At 45.8% G+C, this 25,489-nt stretch overlaps 2 long non-coding RNA genes across 2 annotated transcripts in view; both read right to left on the bottom strand.

Moving 5' to 3' along the window:
- LOC138681534 (uncharacterized) overlaps positions 1 to 25,489 on the bottom strand; it is a 100,552-nt gene that overhangs the window by 59,471 nt on the left and 15,592 nt on the right. The gene's annotated exons all lie outside the window — the stretch shown is intronic.
- On the bottom strand, positions 17,338 to 18,953 carry LOC138681532 (uncharacterized). The gene is made up of 2 exons (XR_011321924.1): positions 18,630 to 18,953; positions 17,338 to 18,356 (listed from the first exon to the last, which is right to left on the bottom strand). It is a non-coding gene; the product is annotated as an uncharacterized lncRNA (long non-coding RNA).

Below are 25,489 nucleotides of genomic sequence, written 5' to 3'. Positions count from 1 at the left end.
TTTTTCAAGTTTGTTTTTATATGCAAATTATTCTTGAGCAAGTGAAGTTCCAGTAGCTATGCTAGGGGGGATTGACTCAGTGACAGAGTTTACAGATTTTATTATCTCTTGGAAAAGCTTTTTTATAAAAGCTTGGGAAGCCTTTGAATTAAATGATTGTTTAGGATCAGGGATGACATCTTTACCACAAATATTCACAGTGGTCAAAAATGATTTGAGGAGATACACCATAAAACCCTCAGTTGGATAGTCATCAGATGCTGGGATCCCTTCCAATGTTAATAAAGCAGGGGAAGAGTTTTTAAAGCTGCGCTTTTTAGGCAATTTAGATGACTCACAGGGAGCCTCACTTGATGTAGAATATCCGGAATAATTATCCGTTTCATAGTCAGAGAAATTAAAGCCCTCACTATTCACAGATGACTCGTTTGATATTGAACGCTCTGATCCCTCTAAGGATCCATTACAGCTGTTAGATATATTAGTCATTACATCTTCTACTTCTTCCCCTTCCCCCTCCTGCTTTCTTCCTGTAGCTCTGTTTCTATTAAAGTAAGTAATTAGGGACTCATAAAACTCAGAATTAAACCCAAGATCATCCATTATCATTTTTTGACTCCTAGATATTTCCCCTAGTGGTGTTTCATTGGGATTCTCTCTCTGCAGCTCTAAGATGTTATGGCAGGGGGGCTTACAACAGTAGGGCTGTGCTGTAATTGTACTTCAGTAGTGTCATGTTTCCCCTTAATGCTGGTAAACCCAGCTAAGCCCCCTGCGGTGCTATTGTAAGGAGATGACTGTTCATTTAAAATGGGGTAGTGCAGCACATTGCTTACCCACGCAGAAGTCCCTTGATCCTCTCCATTCTCAAGTCCGTTTGTTTTATAATCCACTCCTGTAGTAGTAGCGCATTCTTCTTTATCCAGGTTCCCTTGGTTCAGCAACCTGTCGCTCCTTTCCATATGCAGCAGCGCTCCCTCTTGTAATTCCAGTGTGAAACTTCCCTGGGGCGATCCCGTTACTGCTTTCTCTGCATAGAGCGGCATTCCTTTCTGTGACCCTCTTTGTTCTCATCTGCTGCTTGCTTCATCCCCGCGCCCAGTTCCACCACAGCTCCTTGCTTCTTTCTGCTGCCACTCACCAGTGACAGCACAGCTGGAAGGGGAGCTTTCTTGCTGGTCTGCACCCCAGAGATCAGCCTTACTGCAGGAGTCCTTGGTTTAGCTGGGGTCTGACAGGGTGTCGGCTTCAGCTGTGCAGATCCTCCATGCTTTCCTCCTTGCAGGGACAGCACTCCTCCAGAGCCACGGCTATATTTCTGTCCTGGAGAAGGTTTTCTCTTCACAGGACTGGGTCCATTCTTCTTGGAGTCAGTTCCAGGCATGTTGATAGAGCTTTAGGACCCAAATAATCCACTTTTTGTAGCTTTTTAGTAGCTTGGATCTGGGAAATTACAGGAGCTCCTGTAAAGTAGGTCTGCTCCTGCTCCCGTGCAAACCACGCCCCCCCGGATGGAACCTGTTGTGAATTCTGTGGCAGAGCTCCCTCCTGTGGTCACAAGTGGTACTTCGGCTGATTCTCTCTGTGAGCTTCCGTTGGTGGAGGAAAGTGGTACTGCGGCTTCTGAGTTTCCTTCCTCAGGTGATGTGGTGAAGTCGTTAGGTGCTGCTCTATTTAACTCCACCTAGTGCTTTGATCCTGGCCTCCAGTCAATGTTCTAGTATTGGACCTGTTTCCTCCTGGATCGTTCCTGTGGCCTGCTGCTCTGCATAGCTAAGTTCTGCTTTGCTATTTTGTTTGCTGTTTTTTTCTGTCCAGCTTGTCTTTTTGTTTTTTCCTGCTTGCTGGTAGCTCTGGGACGCAGAGGGTGTACCTCCGTGCCGTTAGTTCGGTACGGAGGGTCTTTTTGCCCCCTTTGCGTGGTTTTTGTAGGGTTTTGTGTTGACCGCAAAGTTACCTTTCCTATCCTCGCTCTGTTCAGAAAGTCGGGCCTCACTTTGCTAAATCTATTTCATCTCTACGTTTGTCTTTTCTTCTTAACTCACAGTCATTATATGTGGGGGCTGTCTTTTCCTTTGGGGTATTTCTCTGAGGCAAGGTAGGCTTATTTTCTATCTTCAGGCTAGCTAGTTTCTCAGGCTGTGCCGAGTTGCATAGGGAGCGTTAGGCGCAATCCACGGCTGCCTCTAGTGTGGTTGGAGAGGATTAGGGATTGCGGTCAGCAGAGTTCCCACGTCTCAGAGCTCGGTCAATGTTTTTGGGTTATTGTCAGGTCACTGTATGTGCTCTGACCTCTATGTCCATTGTGGTACTGAATTACCTTATCATAACAGATGTGACGGTCAGTTTTTTGAAATGTATTCTTTAGCCTTCTGATCGAGCACTCCGCCTCCTAGCCATAGGTGTTTTAATTACAGCAGGTCCAATACCCCTCCACAGAGAGAGAGAATTTTAGTCTAAGAAGAGGTTTCACAGGTACCCATTCAGATAGCGACGTTTATTCTCAGCGAGGAAAGGCAAGTGTAGGACCTGGTATAGGAGAGATGCCGTAAAGTGGCTACCAGGTACACATAAAATTGGCCATTTTTATGCGCTAAACGCTCTCATTTTTCATATTTCTAGTGCAGTAATGCAGTTCAATTTTCGTGTTTCATGTTTGCATGTTTTAGCGCTGCAGTGTGCTGCCTTATTTACTTGACTATATACGAGTTGGCGACTCTAGGTTCAGCACCTGTTCACACTTAGTCTATGTTTGGATGTGACGGTCAGATTTTTGAAATGTATTCTTTAGCCTTCTGATCGAGCACTCCGCCTCCTAGCCACAGGTGTTTTAATTACAGCAGGTCCAATACCCCTCCACAGAGAGAGAGAATTTTAGTCTAAGAAGAGGTTTCACATTTACCCATTCAGATAGCGACGTTTATTCTCAGCAAGGAAAGGCAAGTGTAGGACCTGGTATAAGAGAGATGCCGTAAAGTGGCTACCAGGTACACATAAAATTGGCCATTTTTATGCGCTAAACGCTCTCATTTTTCATATTTCTAGTGCAGTAATGCAGTTCAATTTTCGTGTTTCATGTTTGCATGTTTTAGCGCTGCAGTGTGCTGCCTTATTTACTTGACTAACGGTAGCACCGACCAGCGGCACTCGATGTCTCGACGAAGTCTGTGACAAACGGGGATCCAACATTGGCACTGACAACAGCGGTGCGTGGCATCTTGATGTAGTCTTTGAGGAGAGAGTAACTTTCCCGTGCTCACATGAGTCTGGCACGGTACGGAGTCCAACATATGAAACCACCAGAACAAGATTTTGCTTTGCAGTGTACACTGATCATGGGTAACAGAGCACGGGCCTGGACGCCTGTCTCTCAAGGTGTCGCACACACGGTGCAGTCTGTGGTGTCAAGTCTAGGTCACCTCCAGGCTTGGAGGATGGCGGGGGATTGCCGGTTAGTCGTCCACCAACAGTGACCTGTATGCTTGGATACAGGCGGGTCTGTCTGTAAAAACAGATCACTCTACCCTGTCAGCGGACACAGCACCCAACTCACTGCTCAGCTTTCCCACCCACACTCTGTCTCCTCTCTTGTGTGCAGAGCTATTTAAGTCAGCCCCGCCTACTACAATCACATGCAAGGGTTCATCCTGGAATGAAAGTCTTCCTCCCCTGCAACATGGGTGACAGCCCCAGCAGTTCCGAAGCTGGTGGGAGCAAGGTACCCCCATACTGGTTCTTCCTCTTACATTCCCTCTCTTTTAGCTTGCCATTCCACGGGTGAGAGTTTCTTTATCTCCCGATGACATTCTTCCAGACCTTGAACTATCTGCCGCCAAACTGGTCTTGATTGTAGCGAATAGGGGGTACACCTGTCGTGGAATGTTTGGAGCGCCGTAAAGTAGAAGGAATAGTAGATTCCATTAGAACAACTGAATCAGGTTGTCCTTGGGGACTGGTAGACATACTTTCCTCAGCCGAATTGTCGCCGTCGGACTCTTCCTCTTCATCTCTCACGAGGACTGTTGGAACTTTATTTGGAGCATCCAGTATCTCCTGTCCAGGGTTGGGATCTCTTGATAAGCAAGGCTGTAAACATGTTCCAGTGAACCATGCAAGTAGGAGCACCCTAGCATCGACTCTTCGTCACACCCGGCATGGGTTCTTCTCCCACCAGGACTCCAGCTTGTCCCGAGGACAACTCTCTCATACCAGAACATGGTCCCCAGCTTGTAGAGCTGTGCCACGTAGAGGAGTGGTCCTGGGATGTTCCAGTTTTTGGAGCAGACGATGTAAGGTCTGCAACTGATGTCGATGTTCACGAACCCAGGTAGACATTCCCATCCGTGGGTAGTATTCCTCAGGCTCTAGCTCCAGCTATGTAATTCCCCTCCCTCGACGACCGAACAGAAGAATGTAAGGCGTGTTGCCGGTAGTACTGTGTTTTTGGTTGTTGTATATCCACATTAGCTCGGCCATATATTCAGGGCATTGGGCCTTTCTATACTCTTCCAAAGTTCTCAACATCTGGATTAGGGTATGGTTAAACCATTCGCAGGTCCCATTTCTTTGGGGATGGTAAGGCATCATCCAGGACTTCTCAATCTGATACAAGCAATGTAGTTCTTCCATCACTTTTCCAAAGAAACAAGTGCTGTGATCTGAGTGTATGCGTTTTGGACACCCGTACACCTGAATGAAGTTCTTCCAGATGTCATAGGCGGCCGTTTCAGCCATTTGATCTCGCGTTGGAGTCACAACAGCAAACTTCGTGAAGTGATCCGTCATTACTAAGCAACCTTCGTATCCTTGATGTGCTGGGCCAATGGTCAGATAATTTATCCAATGGAGCAGACTTCCTTATGGCTTGTATGGGGGCCCTCTGTTCAGGTCGCTTAGCCAACTTGCAGCTCCAACAACATTGACAAGTTTCTTCCACTGCTGATTTCAAATGAGGATGATACACCAATCGCTGTAGCCACTGAAAGGTTTTCTCCGGTCCGAAATGAGCCCCTCTTTCATGTGCCTCTGTGGCCACTTGGGACAGCAGCATCTCAGGAATCACTGTTTGCCAGGTGACATCCAGTTCCCGTGGCAGTAGAACTTTCCGGTACAGAATCCCATCACTCAATTGCAGACTTTCCCAGTGCCGCAGCATCTGCAGGACACTGTGGGACAAAGCATCTCTCTCTCTTGCTGACTAAGTAACTGTCTGGAAGACACCCATTGTCTAAGTAGAGCCAGTCCCTCGTCCTCCTGTTGTATTCGGAGCCATTAATCGCGTGACTATAACAGTAGATAGGCTCGAGTCGACGTCTGCACCTGCTCCAACGTGGCTGTCACCGTCCTGGCAGAATCTCTGAATATAGGAACCTCCTCAGCCTCCAATTCTTTGTCACGGTTAGGCGTGGATTTCCCATAGTCCACTCTGACAAGGCATCAGCATGAGTATTCTCTGCTCCTCGCTTATAGGTTATTTTGTAGCGGAATTTTGCCATCCGAGCGACCTAGCGCTGTTCCAGTGCCCTAAGTTTTGCCCTCTCCAAGTGGGTCAATGCATTGTCGTCTGTACGCACATGGACTTTGTAACCGGACAGATACTCAGCCAACAACTCCAGCTTAAAGGAGCTGTAGTTCTCCGGGTTCTTCTCGGAGTCATGTAGGGAATGATTCACATAGGCTATCACTCACTCTTCTCCCGTCTGGATTTCGGACAGCACTGCTCTGAGTTCATGCAGACTCCCATCTGTATGCAGAATGAATGGCAGCGTGAAGTCGGCATAGGCCAGCACTGGTGTCTCTACTAAGGCCAATTTCAAAGCTCGAAACGCTTCCTCTTGTAGTTCACCCCACTGTACAGTTCTGTTTTTTGCACTAGATGGTACTCCCTTTAATAACTCCAGCAATGGATTCACAATGTGGGTGAAATTCTTTACGAAGTGTCTGAAATATCCCATGAGGCCTAGAAAAGCTTGCACATCTTTCACGGTCTTTGGGGTAGGCCAATCCTGTACCACAGCAATCTTTTCACGAGATCGTCTCACTCCTTTTGCGGAGACGACATGTCCTAGATATTCGATTTGAGTGCAGAACAGATGACACTTCTGAGACTTCACTTTTAGTCCGTGTTGTTGCAGGCGACTCAGTACTCGTTCCAGTCTCTGAAGATGTCCTTCAAGAGAGGGAGCAAAAACAATAATGTCGTCCAGATAAATCAGGGTGGACTCAAAGTTTAAATCTCCCAAGCATCTTTCCAAGAGCCGCTGAAACATGCCTGGGGCATTGGCAATGCCGAATGGCATCCAATTAAATTCAAATAACCCCATGGGGAGTATGAAGGCTGTATTGGCTCAGTCCTGCTCGGACATAGGCACTTGCCAGTATCCACTGGCGAGATCCAGGGTGGAAAAGTACTTAGCGTTCCCTAGAGCAGACAAGGACTCCTCAATCCTCGGCAACAGGTACGAGTCCCGCACCGTACAGGCGTTAAGTTTGCGGTAATCCACACACAAACATAATGTCCTTCTAACACACCAACACAATGGGGGCAGCCCAGGGGCTCTGGCTTTCCCAAATCACCCCCCTCTGAAGCATCTGAGACAACATACCCTTGACCTAATGATACATTTGAGGAGGGATCTGATGATAAAGTTCTCTTATGGGCGCAGCATTTCCAGTGGGAATCTCATGGGTGATTGCCGTAGTTCACCCAAAATTGTCCTCGTGTTTTGCAAACACATCCTGGTATTTTCCTAACAGGGCATCCACCTGCTGTACTTGTTGGGGCGCGAGTTCAGTCAGTTCTGCTCTCATCTGTACTAGAATTCGACATCCCTCTTTCAGTTGCTGTGTGTCCGGTAACAATGCCGTGTCCACGGTCACCATCCAGGGATCTCCTTGTTTGATGGTTAGCTGTATGGCCTGCGGTGACACCAACTCTTCTGGCATGCCCATGACATGGGCGAATTCACTCCTGGGGGGTAAGATTATGTCTTTTTCCCCCAAATTCACACAGCATACAAGCACTGCTCCATCTCGCACCATGGCCAACGTTCATGTTACAAGAATTCCTGACGGTAGCTGGTCTGGATTGCTCGGCTCAATTTGAACTTCCACGCCTTCCAGGGATGTACAAGCATGGACGAGCAGGGTCAGCACGGTTTGTCCGGGTGGTAGGACTCAATTGAATGAAGTAGGGGCAATTACCTTCCCCAAGGTCTTTCCTCCACTGGCGGTCTCTTCAGCTTGGGCTGCTCTAATTAGCTGTTGAAAATTTTTTGTTTGGGGCGTTTGAGTTCTCCCTTGTTTAAGGAATCTATCTAGGGACTCATGGATAAGGAGACTTCCAAACTCTTTCAGCACATTCATGCTCAGCATGACAGTATGTTCTTTATTGACCTCTCTGGCTGTCAGCACCACCCCTTTCCATCCCAAGTTTTTTTCCACAGGCCACTATATTCATCCAGACCACCCCTACAACCGGGATGAGCAATTGATTTGGGCCTGGTGATCAAGCTCACGGTGGCCATTCATGCCGCATCGCTTCAGTAAAGTGCCGGCGGAAATATACTTCGGGCATTGTGGTCACCTCAGAGCCCATATCAACCAAACAGCGTACGGCTCATCAGTTCATCTTTTCCCAGACTAGGGGGCACACAGACACCGGCTTTGTGGGACTTCTAGTACTACTTCTTAATGGAACAGACTCGAGGCAGCATCCCCCAGACTTGGAGTCCGTTAGTTTAACAGGCGGCTCTGGAGAGTCCTTCCCCTTTTGGTGCACCACCGGGCCACATGCCCTAACTCTCCACAGTTATAACATGCGGGAGGTCCTCCTCCGCAGCCCATTCTCATCGCTCACTGGGGGCAGGATCTTTACGATTTTCAAGATAGCTACTTCCGGGGGGTCCTTTTAGTCTCAGCCAATTCTTTGTGTATCTGGCAAATCTTCTACCCATTGGGGTGCAGTAATTGTGTTGGCGGACACCTCTCCACTCCGGACCGTCCCCACCGGAACTTGCCACCCCTTGTTCCTGCTCGCGTGTGCGTGCTTCACTTTCAATTTCAGAGGTCATACTGGTTTTGACTCTTAGGCATTCCCGTAAAGCTTGCTTCTGCATCACGTCACATAGGCCTTTCACTAGCTTGTCTCGCAGCACGATGTCAATGAACCCTACGCCTACTCCATCTTTGCGAGCAATGGCAGTATGGAGTTCCTGCAGCGCATTCAAAATTGGGTCACCGACTCTCTTTGAACCCGGCCAAACAGATGCATGCACAACTCTCCTATGTCCGTAGCGTCCCCATGCGTCTCCTCAGGAATTAGAACTTTATCCAGGGCGTTCCTCACCAGTGGGGGCCGGAGCATGACAGAATCCCTGGCCTCCCCATCCAAAGCCATCATAGCCACTTCTGCTTTTAGGGCCAGAGTCATGTGATGCATCTTCATCATCACTCTTATACGCTCTGTCCAACTCCAGAGCATGGTATTACTCCCAGTGATCTTCGGGAGATTATTTAACAAGGCCCCCAGGGAGATGGTAGCTCTAGGGCCCCCTCCAACTGGTTGATCTGTCGCCTCCACACCATTGAATGACATCCTGCCCACTGCCCCAAGTGAAGAAATCGCAGGAATGCGGAATGTAATCATGGACAGGAGGCAGATCAAGAGTTAGGTTTTATTTAACATTAAAAACACTCCACGCAGGGAGGAATACATTGCAGGGTAGTGATAGGGAGTAGGGTGGAATAGGGAGAGTGGCAGGTTAGGACAGGGACGAATGATAGTTCAGTAACTAGAGAGGTGAAACTTATCAGACTGTAGTCTTCTTGTTCGCGGCATCTCAGGGTTCCAACAGTGGCACCGACAGCAGCGGCACTTGATGTCTGAACAAAGTCTGTGACGAAAGGGGGTCCAACAGTGGCACCGTCAACAGCAGCGCATGGTGTCTTGACGTAGTCCAAGTTCAACGTATGAAACCACCGAAACAAGATTTTGCTCTGCGGTGTACACTAATCCTAGGTAACAGAGCACGGGCCTGGACACCTGTCTCTCACGGTGTCGCACACACAGTGTAGTCTCTGGCTTCAAGTCTGAGTCACCTCCAGGCTCGGAGGATGGTGGGGGATTGCCGATTAGTCGTCCACCAGCGGTGGACCTGTATGCTTGGATACGGGCGGGTCGGTCTGTACAAACGGATCGTTCTGCCCTGTCAGAGGACACAGAACCCGACTCACTACTCAGCTTTCCCACCCGCACTCTGCCTCCTCTCCCGCGCGCAGCGCTATTTAAGTCAGCCCGCCTACTACAGTCACATGCAAGGGTTCGTCCTGGAATGAAAGTCTTCCCTCTGCAACATGGGTGACAGCCCCGGCAGTTCCAGAGCCAGCGTGAGCAAAGTACCACTGTACTTTTTCTTCCTCTTACATACAAACGATATACCATCCCTTTAAAAGATAGACATTATTGATTAAGCCGCCCCATTATCTCTGATTATCTCCTGAAGATGCATATCTGCCTGAATGCCCTAATGTGTCTGTGATGTCTTTTCTTTATAATTATGTAAAATATACACTTCTGTATTTGAGAGATTCTGATTTTATCGTTTGTGAATGAGGGAAATAGATGGGGAGAATGGTTTTCTGAAAATGATAGACATGGACTTTCGTGGTGTCCCTGTTCATGCAATGGAAAAATAGAATTTAAGTGAAACACGAGTCTGGATGTTTTACCCTGGATATGGATTTGTATTCATGGTTATATTCTAGCTTTCAATATATTTATGAGTTTAAGCCCATCTATAACTTGTTTGAAGCCTTTACGATGTTGCGTTCTGATGATCCTACCATTGTTTTGTTTTCTATTTTAATCTACCTCCATTGTGTGACTCTCTCTCTCTGAATTAGAGAATTGCTATTAACCCCTTTACAACTTTTGACACACATTTGTCAAAAGTTGTGTCCCTTCCTTTGATGTGCACTCGCGCGCCAAGCCCACATCTTTCTCAGCAAATGATGGCTGATTTAAAGGGAATCTGTCACCCGAAAACATCCTGTAAACTAAGGTCACCGGCATCAGGGGCTTATCTACAGCATTCTGTAATGCTGTAGATTAAGCCCCCGATGTATCCTGAAAGTTAAGAAAAATAGGTTAGATTATACTCACTCAGGGGCGGTCCCGATTCTGTTTGGGTCCGATGGGAGTCACTGTCCGGGGCCTCCCATCTTCATACGCTGATGTCCTCTTCTTGTCTTCTTGCCATGGCTCCTGCGCAGGCGTACTTTCTCTGCCCTGTTGAGGCAGAGCAAAGTACTGCAGTGCGCAGGTGCCGGGAAAGGTCAGAGAGGCCCAGTGCCTGCGCACTGCAGTACTTTACGCTGCCCTCAACAGGACAGACCAAGTACACCTGCGCAGGAGCCGCGGTAAGCAGACAAGAGGACGTCAGCGTATGAAGATGGGAGGAGTCGGACCCGAACAGAACCAGAACCGCCCCTGGGTGAGTATAATCTAACCTGTTTTTCTTATCTTATTGCAGAATGCTGTAGATTAGCCCCTGATGCCGGTGGCCTTAGTTTACAGGCCTTTTTAGGGTGACAGATTCCCTTTAATCAGCCATCATGTGCCTTTAAAAGCCGTGGGTGCAGTAAAATGCAAAAAGAGTCGATCAAAACATCATATCTACCCCAAAATGGTATCAATAAAAATGTCACCTGAGTGTGCAAAAAAATTAGCCCTCACAGAGCTTCATATCCCCCAAAAACACCAAGGTTACTTACTGGTAGCCGTTTTTTCCGGAACCCATGACGGCACACCTGAGAGAGGGGATCCGCCCAGCCAGGACAGGAAACCCTACTGAAAATAAAAGGGCGGTACCTCTCGGTCGCTTCAGTTGGTTTTCAGAGCATGAGAGGCCCCCTGGTTAGTACACATGGCAATCCAACACCACATCATATTAACTAAAAGCACCCAAAACAATTGTGCACACCAAAAGGGTGATAAAGGGGGGGAATATATGGGTGCCGTCATGGGTTCCGGAAAAACCGGCTACCAGTAAGTAACCTTGGTGTTTTCCCTTCCCCCATGACGGCACACCTGAGAGACTTTTGTAGAAAGAAAAAACCTTAGGGAGGGACCACTGCTTGGAGTACCCTTCTACCAAAGGTTAGGTCAGCAGAGGAGGAAAGGTCTAGCCGGTAGTGTTTGAAAAAAGTCGAGGGTGAGGACCAGGTAGCGGCCTTGCAAATTTGGTCAATTGATACCTCAGCCTTCTCTGCCCAGGAGGTAGCCATAGCTCTGGTGGAGTGAGCCTTGATGCCATCAGGAACCGGAGTGCCACTTGCAGAATAGGACAGACTAATGGCCTCCCTGATCCATCTAGCAATGGTACTTTTAGCTACCCCACACCCCTTTTTACTACCCTGAAAGGCTACAAATAGGGTTTGATCTTTCCTCCACTGACTAGTCATGGTCATGTATTGTAACATGGATCTCCTCACATCTAACATATGGAACTTTTGTTCCCCCAGATTTTTAGGATTATTACAAAATGATGGTAACGTAATCTCCTGACTCCTATGAAATTTTTGGACTACTTTGGGGAGATACGCTGGATCTGGTGTTAGGATTATCCTGTCATCAAGAATCTGAGTGTAAGGAGGGCATATTGATAGAGCTTGTAAATCGCCTACCCTACGGGCCGATGTTAGAGCTACTAGTAGGACTGATTTCAGGGTGAGCAATTTAGGTGATATGTCCTGCAAAGGCTCAAAAGGATCTTTGGTTAAAGCCTCCAAGACCAGATTTAGATCCCAAGAAGGAATTTTGGGGATAATAACCGGTCTAGACCTGCCACAGGATTTTATAAATCGTGAAACGCACCTATTAGATGCTAGGTTGCAATTATATAGGGCCCCTAGGGCTGAAACCTGAACCTTAAGGGTGCTAGTTGCTAACCCTAGTTGCAAACCCACTTGTAGAAATTCTAGGATGGGACCCACTGGAGCTACATCCCCTAACGGTTCACCCAAGAAGTCTAAAAATTTCTTCCAGGTCCTACCGCAGATTCTGGATGTTATAGGCTTCCTGCTTTTTAACAGGGTGGAGATTAACCCTGGGGAGAATCCTTGGCGACTCAGTAACGCCCTCTCAAATTCCAGGCTGCCAGATGGAAGCCCTTCACCTGAGAGTGTGTCACTGGTCCCTGGGTTAACAGGTCCGGCACATCTGGCAGGATCCACGGGTCTGTTAACGACATCTGCCTTAGAAGGGAGAACCATGGTCTTCTTGGTCAGAATGGAGCGATGAGTATTATTTTCGCTCGGTCTTCTCTGATTTTCCGGACTACTGTTGGAATCATCACTATCGGGGGAAAATGCGTAAGCCAGAGAGAATTTCCACGGTATTAGTAGGGCATCTACCGCGAAAGGATGTTCCTTTGGGTTCAGTGAGCAGAACTTTTTCACTTTCTTGTTGTGTGAGGTGGCAAATAAGTCTATCTCTGGTGTACCCCAGGCCTGTACTATTTGTTGAAATACTCCAGGATTCAGGGACCACTCCCCTTGTCTCAGAAATCTGCGACTCAGAAAATCTGACCGTGAGTTTTCTACACCCCTTATGTGTAGTGCTGTTAGGGAAGATAGGTGTTGTTCTGCCCAATGAAATAGTAAATTTGACACCTCCATGAGGTTCCAAGACCTCGCCCCTCCTTGGTGATTGATGTAGGCCACTACTGCTCGATTGTCTGTCATAATTCGAGCATGGCGGCCCTGGAGCAGGGGAAGAAAATGTTTCAAGGACTTTTCTACTACCCATAGTTCTTTTACGTTTGAGCCATAGCTCTTTTCTTGGGAGGACCAAGTTCCTTGAACTGAATGGGATCTTAAGTGAGCTCCCCAACCTAAACCGCTTGCGTCGGTCGTGATGATGTCCTCGACTGGTTTCTGCCACTGGACTCCCATAGTGAGATGTTCCTCTATGGTCCATCAGACTAAGGAATCTCTTCCATCCCGATGAAGACGTAGATTTCCTTCCAAACGCCCTTTTAACAGTCTTTGGGCTTACAAAACTTCCCACTGTAGTTGTCTCAGGTGGAATTGTGCCTACCCTACGGCCGGAATGCAAGATGTTAACGAGCCTAGTAGGGACATCGCTTTTCTTAGGGTCATCTCGGGTTGGTGTATTGCTGCAGTGGTCAAGTTGATTATTTGCCTACCGTATATACTCGAGTATAAGCCGACCCGAGTATAAGCCGACCCCCCTAATTTTGCCACAAAAAACTGGGAAAACTTATTGACTCGAGTATAAGCCTAGGGTGGAAAATGCAGCAGCTACCGGTGAATTTCAAAAATAAATAGATGCTCCATACCGTTCATTATGGCCCCATAGCTGTGCCATATAGTGCTCTACACCGTTCATTATTGCCCAATAGATGTACCATATAGTGCTCTGCACAGTTCATTATTGCCCCATAGCTGTACCATATAGTGCTCTGCACCGTTCATTCTTGCCCCCTAGCTGTGCCATATAGTGCTCTGCACCGTTCATTCTTGCCCCATAGCTCTGCCATATAGTGCTCTGCACCATTCATTCTTGCCCCATAGCTCTGCCATATAGTGCTCTGCACCGTTCACTCTTGCCCCCTAGCTGTGCCATATAGTGCTCTGCACCATTCATTCTTGCCCCATAGCTCTGCCATGTAGTACTCTGCATTGTTCATTCTTGCCCCCTAGCTGTGCCATATAGTGCTCTGCACCATTCATTCTTGCCCCATAGCTGTGCCATGTAGTGCTCTGCACTGTTCATTCTTGCCCCATAGCTCTGCCATATAATGCTCTGCACCGTTCATTATTGCTCCATATATGCTCCTTATAAAAGTTGTGCCATTGCTGCTGCTGCTGCAATAATAATAAAAAAAAAAAAAGAAGCCATACTCACCTCTCTTGATTGCAGCTCCCGGCGTCTCGTCCCGGCGTCTCTCTGCACTGACTGATCAGGCAGAGGGCGCCGCGCACACTATATGCGTCATCGTGCCCTCTGACCTGCAGTCAGAGCGCAGAGACGCCGGGAAGACAGAGCAGCGCCCGAAGATGGAGCGACGCCCGGCGTGTTGAACGCGGACAGGTGAATATAAAATACTTACCTAGTCCTGCCGCTGCCCCTGCCTGTCACACGGTCTTCGGTGCCGCAGCTCTTCCTGTCAGCGGTCACTGGCACCGCTCAGAGGAATGAATATGCGGCTCCACCCCTATAGGAGTGGAGTCCATATTCATTTCTCTAATAAGCGGTCCCACGTGACCGCTGAACAGGGGAAGAGCTGCGGCACCCGGAGACCGTGTGACGGCAGGGGGAGCGTCAGGAGCGACAGGACTAGGTAAGTATGCCTCAGCGCCCTCTCCCCCTCACCCGCCGACCCTGCCGCCCACCGTGACTCGAGTATAAGCCGAGAGGGGCACTTTCAGCCCAAAAATTTGTGCTGAAAATCTCGGCTTATACTCGAGTATATACGGTACTTTGTTTTCCGGGAGGAGGCAGAGCTGACATTCTGAATCTAGTATTAACCCTATGAAGGACTGTACCTTTACTGGAACGAATTTCGATTTGTGAACATTTATCATCCAACCCAGCTCTATTAGAGTTGATGTCACTACCGCTATCTGATGGGAGCAATCGGCCTCTGTCTTCCCTATCACAAGAAAATCGTCCAAATACGGGACAAATCACGACATTCTGGGAACGGAGATATGACATTACCTCTGCCATCACCTTGGTCAAGACCCTGGGAGCTGTAGATAGGCCGAATGGAAGGGCTGTATATTGGTAATGTTTCACTTGGTTTTGTATGTAGAGTGCCACTCAAGTATCTCCAGTATCCGCGATGTATTGGAATATGGTAATACGCCTCCTTCAAGTCTATTACTGCCATGAAGCAGTGAGGAAACAGAAGCTTTGTGGTTGTATTGATGGACTCCATCTTGAAGGAGTGATTGTCTATTGAATGGTTGAGTTTTCCTAGGTTGATTAGAGTAAAACCCCCTTCCTATTTCCTAAACAGGGACTTCTTGCAAGACTTTTTTTTTTAATCAGACCAAGGACTTCTGTTTCTAGAGCTAATTGTTCCTGCTGGACTTTCCTCCGAGGAGTTATTACAAAATTGTGCCTGGGTGGATGGATACATTTTATTTTTAGGCCGTCTTTTATAATATTTAGAACCCAGGTGCTCAGGGAGATGTTTATCCAGGCTGGATAGAAGAGGGAAAGTCTTCCTCCAACCTGTGATTTAATGTCATTGGGGGGATTTTTTTGCTGAGGTATGGGGCCCTTTGAACATATAGCCCGATCTCCTTTTATCTTTGAACTCCCAATTTCTCCTATCTCCTGGAGGTCTGCCTCTATTATATCTTCTCCGAAAAAAGGGTTTTTTAGAATTCTTAGGGAAGGTTGGAAAGGCTTTATTTTTGTCTCCTGCCTGTTCCAATATCTCTTCTAACTTTTTCCCAAAGAGGAGTTGACCGTCGCATGGGATGGAGCAAAGCTTATGTTTTGATGGCAAATCTCCCGGACACCCTTTCAGCCATAAGGCTAGGTTCACATTGCGTCAAGTACATGGCGTTAAACGGATGCGTTAAACGCATGCACAGAAAAGGAGCAAAAATATGTGAAATTCGTCGTCACGGTAACGCTAGCGTTAACGCATGTGATCGCGTTTTTTCATTTTGATGTCCGTTTACGAAGTATCCGTTTGTCACTGTCAATAAAGTTTTTTTTTTTTTTTTTCCCTTTTGTCATTGTCGGGTGTGGGCACAGACTCATTCTCCATTTTGAAAGCATTGAGTGAACTTCTGCTAGCAAGATGTTTGTGTCTGAGCTCGTCAGATTTCACTTGATGCGGTTGCGACTTCGGCAGAGAAAGCGTAGTTCGCAAAGGAGATATTGGATCCACGAAGTGAATTTCTTGCGGAGTACATATGGTGCCTTTCACACCCTGTATGTGCAGCTTCGGGATCATCCCTTCAAATTCCAACGCTATCTACGGATGTCCATTGAGACCTTTGATGTTCTGCTCTCGCATGTGAAGGATGAGATACATCATCATCGCAGCACTTTTCGTGAAAGCATCAGTGCGGAGCAACGTTTAGTAGTGACTGTGAGGTAATTATACATTTTTTTTATCATTCTATTGACAAAGACTAGATCTCGGTATCGTGTGGCCTAATGTTCATTTAGCAATTGTATATTCTATTGTAACTAGCCATTAGATGATCATTAAAATCCTAATTTTTTTTGCTTTTTGTTTTTGAATGTCGACAGATATCTGGCTACCGGAGAAACTTTTGCGTCACTGCATTATCAGTTTAGACTTGGGAAGTCAACAATTTGTCAACTGGTTCGGGAAACTTGTGATGCCATTTGGAACAACTTGCAACCACTTGTGCTACCAACACCAACATCAGAAATGTGGCTAGCGATTTCCCAACAGTTTGAGGATGTGGCTAATTTCCCCAATTGTATTGGTGCCGTGGACGGAAAGCACATTCGGATTCAGAAACCTGCGCATAGTGGTTCCCTCTACTATAAGAAATACTTTTCTATAGTATTGATGGCGATTGCGGATGCCAGGTGCCGTTTTCTTGCTGTGGATATTGGTGCTTATGGCCGGACTAACGATTCCAGAGTATTCAGAGACTCCAACATGGGCCGATGTTTGTACAGCCAACGTTTAAACATACCCTCATCACGACCTCTTCCGGGGACCGAAGGCCCAAGTTTGCCCTATGTTTTAGTTGGTGACGAGGCCTTCCAACTAGGACAAAATCTCCTCAAGCCCTACTCAAGCCGTAGTCTAGACTCCAGCAGGCGCATTTTTAATTATCGCTTGAGCCGGGCTAGACGTTATGTGGAGTGTGCCTTTGGGATTTTGACATTAAAATGGCGGATTTTTCTAACCTGCATGCAACTGCAACCAGAAAATGTGGACCGTGTTGTGAAGGCGTGCATCTGTCTGCATAATTTTGTGGCGAGACATGAACCCCTGGTGGTAGACCCCGATGATTGCGAGTCGAACCTCAGTAGCATTGAATCGAATGCAGTTCGGTCAACAGCACAAATAATGAGGATTCGTGATCAATTTGCACATTATTTCACACATGAAGGCCATGTTCCATGGCAAGACAGATACGTGTGAAAATATTGTAAAGTCTTCCTGATGTCGTGTAAAAAGTTACGTAGTGTAAAAAGTTACCTTATGTCGTGTAAAAAGTTGTTTAACCTGATGTCGTGTAAAAAGTTACCTTATGTCGTGTAAAAAGTTATGTTGTGTTAAAAGTTAAAGTCATACAAGAATCTTAAATTTGAAACACTTTACTAAATGTTTATGGATTTTTCCAACAAACTGTTGGTACACAGGTTTAACATATGATATCCCATAGGGATGAAAAAAAAGGAAAATAGAAATTCACAACAAAAAACATAACAAAAAAAAAAAAGAAAACTTGCAACGCGGTAATTGCACCTGGCTGGGGACAGTGAACGGTACTAAAGACTTTGGTACTGCACGGGAGAATTGTCTGCCCAACTATATGATGGACTGCTACATTGTCTATGAGGTTCCACGCTCGTTTCACCCCGGCCTCTATATTGAGGGTTGTAGGCCGGCATGTCCATTCTTCTTGTTCCCGATGGAGCGGGTTCCTGGGGGCCCACAAATTCCTCTAGAAGCTCGTTCAGTCTTTGTCTAAACATAAGGTTTCTATGTGCCGGGATATTTTGTGCTACAGGCACATAGGATAAGAAAAGTAGCTTCTACTCATTAGCAGAGTATACAGACTCGCGTGCTTGCAGCTCGGTAATTTCTCGCCTCAGGTCTTTGAGCTCACTGCGACACATGTCCTCTACCCGTTGGAGTCCATCCACGATAATTGCATCAGCTTCATCTTTTTGTGATGCTCACTTGCGTCCACGCTGTGATTGCAACCGGGCACTCACACCTGCAGCAACAGTGCTTCTATCCGCAGATCGTGGCTCGCTGATGCCAGACACATCTTCAGGTTGCGTTGGTTCCACTGGAGAAGGCTCCAGTTCCTCTGTCGGTCTAGGAGCAGCGGTACTGCATATCGGGCTGTAACCCAAAAAAAAAAAAAAAGTAAAAGTAAATTAGTTTCCTTTAAACAATTTTGTCTCGCACACAGACCTATTTGTACTTACGAGCGCTGAGACAATGTTTTTTGAAGAAAGAGCAGTTGGTCGTAATGCACATACGGGGTCACCCGTTTACCACTGGATCCGCTTGGTGCATTCTGACTGTTCCGGTAGTCACGGACAAAGCGATCGCGGATGGACTTCCAACGGGTATGGACAGCATCGGCTTTAAATTTAAAAAAAAAAATATATATATATAAAAATAGTAGATAGATAGTTTTAAGATATAGGAAACATTTTTCATAGTTTGCTAGGATAGTTGACATATAAATAGTAGATAGATAGTTAAGAAATAGTTTAGAAATAGTGTATAGATAGATAGATATATAGTGTACAGATAGTTGATAATTGAGAGATAGACAACAAGTGGATAGGTTGATAGGATAGAATTTTTTTTTTTTTGGTTAACATTTTCCGATGTTACGTCACCAATATTTACCAATTTTTTTCTTTGAGGTTGTCGACTTCTCCATGTATCGGGGATCAAAGTGACAGATTATTTGATCCCACAACTTCCGGTTCTTCACGATGTCATGGTGGGAGCTGTCGCTCTGGTCCCATATGGAGGGGTTGGCTTCCACAAGGTTGATCAGTGTCTCGTTGTGGATAGTCAATGGCTCTTCGTCAACGACAATCCTTTTTTTTTTGGCCGCTGACTTGGACTATGTAAACACAAAAAGTTATGTTGATAGTGTCAATTTCACTGGATGGCCATATTCATATATACAGAGATAGATAGATACATAGATATAGATAGATAGATATAGATACATAGATATATATAGATACATAGATATAGATATATAGATACATAGATATAGATAGATATAGATAGATACATAGATATAGATAGACAAATAGATGGAGCGATATAGTTGATAGTTTATAGGTATAGTAGATAGAAAGTGAATAGATAGATTGTTGATAAATATTGGATAGAATATTTCTAATTTTATATTTACCACTGGCAGTTGTGGCGACGACAGACAGCTAGGGACCTTCTTTCTTTTGTGTCCTCCGTGTGCCACAACCTATTGTGTATGTAAAAAAAATTTTTTTAACATTAAATAATGTTAACATTCATTGGATCAATAAATTTATGCCTGAAAAATTCAACATGTGTGCTATGTACCTTTGTGCTTTTAGCATGTTTTTTGGGGGGTGGTCTAGCAGCCTCGGGCTCAGAAGACTCCTATTCACAATAAAACAATAAACAGGATTGTTATGCCTAGCTCAATACAATGGAGTTTCACACAACATTATAGTGGTTTTTTAAAGTGCAAGCCTACCGACTGTGACGAAAAAAATCGCAGACACGCTGCTGCTGCTGCTGACATCTGTGTGCAACAAAGCAATACATGTTTAGTACACACACATCCGACGGACATTACAGACTCCCATGATGTATACTGAGATATATATATATAGAAATGTACTTACATTTCAGGAGAGCTATTGCAACACTCTGTCACGTGCAGTAAATGTGTGGGTGGTATATTCCTCCTTTAATGGCCGAAATCACATTTCCTGTCACATGACACATGTGACCACCCTCAAACGCTATTAAAACGTGTGGTCCTAAATGGAAATTTTTCATGATTTGCGTCTGACTGCGTTTGCCATAGCCTTCTATGGCAGAATGAACGCTTCCGTTAGTAGTGCGTTAGCTTGGCCGGACCCGAGAACGCTGCAAGCCGCGTTTAAGGTCCGTAAGAAAAAAAAACGTTATGTGACAAACGCATACCAATTTAGGGATGCGTCATGATGCGTTAGACAATGCAAGTCTATGGGCGCGTATGTGCGTTACATTGCGTTTTTACTACTTAAAAACGAGTCCGTTAGACGGACACACCTAGCGCAATGTGAACCCAGGCTAAGGCTCTCCTGGCTGCGTTGGACAGGCCCGCTGCTCTAGCCGTTAACTTTGCAGTCTATGGAGGAATCTGCCAAGAAGGCTGCTGCCCCTTGAACTAGGGATATGTTTGCAAGAATGTCATTCCTAGGAACTTTATTCCTTAGCTGGTCTTCAATTTGTTGTAACCAGACCATTAGGGCGCGAGCTGTACATGTTCCAGCTATAGCTGGTTTCAGGCCTCCTGCCGCAGCTTCCCAGATGTGTTTCAAGAACGCATCTGCTTTTTTGTCTAGTGGATCTTTTAGGACCCCTGAATCTTCTAACGGAAGGGATGATCTCCTCAAGGATTTGGCTACTGCACTGTCAATCTTAGGGATTTTCTCCCATGATTCGGAGTCTTTCTTCAAAAGGATATCTCCTTTTTGATGAAGAAGGTAGGGTACCCATTTTTTCAGGTTTCTTCCATTCTTTTTCGATCAATGCCTTGATTTTTGCATTGACCGGAAATGTTCGCTTCCTTTTTTCATCTAAACCGCCAAACATGACATCCTCAAGTGACCTAGGCGTTTTTTCCCTCTTTAAGACCCATAGCAGTTCTGACCGCTTTAACTAATTTTTCTACATCCTCAGTTGGCAAACATGGACACCCCCCTGTATCACTATCTGAGGAGGAATCTGAGGACTGGACAGAGGCGGAAGAGGTAGAGGGAGACCGGGATGATTTTTGACTCCCTTGTTTCTGAGAGGCCTCCGAATCCGTAGACACTTTACGGCTTTTCCTCCCAGCTTTTTTGAGGGCCAATTTTAAGGAGTCTTTTATCTCTGCCTGAATTATGGCTTTAAGGCTCGTGGCAAAATTAGGGGTCTCTTCCTGAATAGTTCTATTAATACAGTCAGCGCAGAGGTCCTTCTGCCACTGAACTGCAAGCGGGGCTTTACAAAGGGCACATTCACGGTTCTTTGTTTTGCCGCTAGATTTCCTCGACCCCTAGTGATCAAACAGAAAAAATGGACCCTGTTACCATAAGGGTGACATTCACGTAGATCACTCACCACTGCCGACCGTCAAGGGTACCGATTTTGGAGGCTGGACAGATGCACGTGTAGTGTCCTTCCTGGACGCTGAAGAGTCTTGCCGGACGGGACGGCCGCCACTCCTACCACTTGAGCGGCTGCTCCTGTGCTGGTGGCTCGGCAAGGCATCTGAGAGCTCCTGACGCTGCTGCTGCTGTAATGGCGGCAGCTGCTGCTGCTCCTGTTGTCCCACTTCCATGTTGAAGCTTGTGGACATGAGCGCGTCTTCTGTGGTCAGACACCTTTTTATGGGGGACCACTGCACTCCCCGCCTCCTCCGGTGCCCAATAGTGATCCCTCCCCTCCTCTGCCGTGTCGCCGGAGTCCCATTCCACCGCCCGGCATGTCTTCATGGGCGCCGCCATCTTGGATCCGGCGCCCACCCCCAATGTCACATGGGCACGCCTATTCCCAGCGTGCCCTGCGCGTGACGTTAGATGGGCGACCCGGAAGCGGCCGCCGCACCTGGACGCCGGCAGAGGGAGGGCGGCGCGGCAACCACGGAAGGAGCTGGAACCTCCGACCGTGCTGCAACGCCCGCACAGACGCAGAGACCCGAGGGACCTGCGGACGGCGCTTCCAGACTCCCGAACCCGACGCACAGGCGTGCCTGATTCTTCCACGCCGGGACGGGACCTGGGTAAGTGGAATCACCGCCGTGTTTCAGTATGAGGGTCCCTATCAGGACAGGAAACCCAACTGAAGCGACCGAGAGGTACCACCCTTTTATTTTCAGTAGGGTTTCCTGTCCTGGCTGGGCGGATCCCCTCTCTCAGGTGTGCCATCATGGGGGAAGGGAAAAAAACGTTATGGGTTTTGGAAAATGGCAACATAGGCCAACAAAAAGAATTTCTTACAATTTTGTGAATTTTTTTTCACCACTATGCATGATTATGCAGAAGTCAGACCTGCAGCAATCCTACATTTATCCACTATACTGTGGATGGGTGATAAAAACATTTAGTGGGACAATGCTTAATGTTAGCTTTTATTTTAGTCTATTGATGACAACACTTAAGATTCCTTTCAAATAATCAGTAAATGAATGTAAATTTTTTGTCTTCTCAAAACGATGAAAGCTCATGCTAGAAATGTTTTAGTTGATTTTTTTTTATCCAAATCACTGGAAATGTGAATCAAACACAATAATTTCAACAGCTGTAGGAGAAAGTATTTTCCGCAATGTTATTCATGAGGGGCAAATTTATCATTTTGCCAAATTACTTCATCTGTCATTTTTTTTGCCTGGTCGTAGAAATCAATTGCAAACAAAATTACTTCATTTGGACATTTGACAGATATCTCATCAATGTCATAATCATTATAAATATACTAAGGAGATAAAAATAAATTAACTTTTATATGTTATTTTCAAACAGCTTTTGATCACTTCCAATGACATTTGATATTTGTGATGGAAGAATGAGAACACTAATTAAAGTTTTAATTTAAGCAATACTAGCCCTTGTGTCTCATTTCATTTGAGAACAGCTTGTTCTGTATTTCACAGTCTGTGCAATAACTTACCTTTACGGAGAAACATCGATCATGTCTGATTTCTTCCATGGCTTCTTGTATAAACTTCTTTAAACAGAAATATGGTACCATCTGTGAGAACTAAACGACTTTCGAGTGTCCAGCCATCAAGTTGCTGAGCAAACAAAATAATAAACTATAGCAGACATTTCTCGATTCCTCTCCTCTATGCTATTCAAAATAAACATTGCAAAAAAAACAGCATTACATTAAAATATTAATCAGCCTAATACATTAGACTTCAACTGTGCTGCATAAAACTTGCAGTCATTTAGGAATAAGTTCAACTGAATGTACATGCAACTTTGGAAGTCCACAGCTTCCAGGCTCCACTATAAAGAAAAAACACAAGTGGAACATCCATTGTGTAACTCAACACATGAGACTCATCAGATAGATCTAGAAGAAATGTTTGTTCTTCAAGCGTCTCTCTCTTCTGATTTGGCCATAGCTATTAGAAACCAGCTCGAGCAAATGTTCACATTTTTCACAGGGAGGAAAAAGCTAGAAGAACAAATAAAAGGATCAACAAGTGAGACTGGAGTCTCGCGTACAAGCCAGATTGTAGTCCAGTCCTGTCGAAATTTACAGTGTGGGTTAACTTTCCAGTTAAAGGGTTTTATACAATTGGAAACATTGTGTGTAAACTAATTACAATGTAGAAAAAAGGTCAATAACGATATTATGATGGACTTGGTTTTAAAAGTGCAATTAAAAAAGTTATTAGGCTTAAGGGAGAAGCTAACATTTTCACATAGTTGATGTAGTGGTTTCTATTTTTTTTTTTTAAAAGAGCATTTTCACTCAAAATTGAAATGCTGTGTCGTCACAGTCATTAATAAATCTTAATTATTCAGACGTCTTTTTTCTGTAAGCCAGAAGGCATAGACTTTTAGCTATATGTTGACTTTTGAATTTAAGCGTTTCTTCTTTGGTTGGTCAAGAAAGTGCAGACGTTTGTTCTTATACACCTGTAATATTGACTTTTAAGTTGACGTTTGTTGTAACATACAGTATGCGCTGTCTGAGTAGTATTATGCTCATGGTAAAAGGGTAGTGGGCGTTCGGTCGGATGAGCTCTGGGTCATGCGGTTTCAGGCTAGCGGACTAGAGCACCCACTGACCCCCCATGTCTCCACAATGCCCATATACCAGTGATGGCGAACCTATGGCACACGTGCCAGAGAGGGCACGCAGAGGCCTCTCTACAGGCACGTGGCATTACATCAGCCCAAGTGTATCGCCACTTTGAACTGCTAGCGTGATCATGCTAGCAGTTCAAAGCTGTGTCAGATTGGAGGAGTCATTGCTCCTCGCTCCAACACTCACTCTCCTGGGCCGCAGGCCTGCGACGTAAGGACAGAGAGCATCATTACGCTTGGCACCATCAAATGACGTCATGCGGTGTCATAACATCTTGTGCCAGAAGACAAAGGAACGGTAGAGTGAGAGCAGGAAGGCGAGTACGATTTTTGTTTTTAAATTTCTAACCATACAGGGGAGAAAAATGATGAGGCACATTTCTACATGAAGGGGATCATGATGGTGCACATTACTAAAATAAGGGGATCATGATGGGGCACATTACTAAAAGAAGGGGATCATAATGGTGGACATTACTACAAGAAAGGGAGCTGGATGGTAGACATTACTACAAGAAGGGGACCAGGATGGGACGTTACTACAAGGGGATCAGGATGGGAACATAAATACTGGCTATGGGACCATACTAATTGTGCAGGTGGTGAACACAGTAATTAAAAGATAACGTGTGTACCTTTTACTAGTTTGGCAGTTGTTAGCAATCTCAGCACCTGGATCGCCAGTGATCTAAACTTTTGACAGGTCCCATTTAAGTTTTATATATTATTTTTTATCAAATGTGGAGTCAGCAGCAAATATTTATACTTTTTCAGTTCATGGTGAAGCCTCCTAGCCTGCCATTCTTGCTAGCTGCTATCCACAAGCCAGCCATCTCCAAGTCAGCCCAGGATTCAGAAGTCGGCAGCTGCCAGAAACAGTAATTGTTATCACATGTGTGACTGTGGCTAGAGATTAGAGATATTCATACTTTGAAATGTAGAAGTGGATTTCAGCGTGGAATCTGCTTGCATTCCATGCTAAAATCTATCTGTCATTCTGCATTTTTTTCCATAAAGAATAAGATCATTCTAACTGCTGTCTGGAAAGAGCAGTGTGAGTGGCTCAGTTTCAGTGTGTGATAAGTAGTGTTGAGCATTCCGATACAGCAAATATCGGCCGATACCCGATACTTGCAGTATCGGAATTCCGATACAGAGTTCCGATATTTTTGTGATATCGGAAATCGGTATCGGAGTATGGTTCCAAGGGTCTGGAGGAGAGGAAACTCTCCTTCGGGCCCTGGGATCCATATTAATGTAAAAAATAAAGAATAAAAATAAAAAATATGGCTATACTCACCCCTCGGACGAACCCTGGCTGTCACCGCTGCAAGCATCCGCCACCGTTCCTGAGAATGTAGTGAGTGAATGACCTTTGATGACGTCGCGGTCAGGTGAGCGGTCACCTGACCGCGACGTCATCGAAGGTCCTTCACTCTCTGCATTCTCAGGAATGGAGGCGGACGCTTGCAGCGGTGACAGGCAGGGTCCTTCGGAGGGGTGAGTATAGCCATATTTTTTTTTTTTATTCTTAATTTTTTACATTAATATGGATCCCAGGGCCTGAAGGAGAGTTTCCTCTCCTTCAGACCCTGGGAACCATCGAGGATACATTCAGATATTTGTGTCCCATTGACTTGTATTGGTATCGGGTATCGGTATCGGTGAGATCCGATATTTTGCCGGTATCGG

This window comes from Ranitomeya imitator, chromosome 5, assembly GCF_032444005.1.
Source record: "Ranitomeya imitator isolate aRanImi1 chromosome 5, aRanImi1.pri, whole genome shotgun sequence".
NCBI classification, from domain to species: Eukaryota; Metazoa; Chordata; class Amphibia; order Anura; family Dendrobatidae; genus Ranitomeya; species Ranitomeya imitator.
This window is presented reverse-complemented; position numbering and strand designations above follow the sequence as displayed.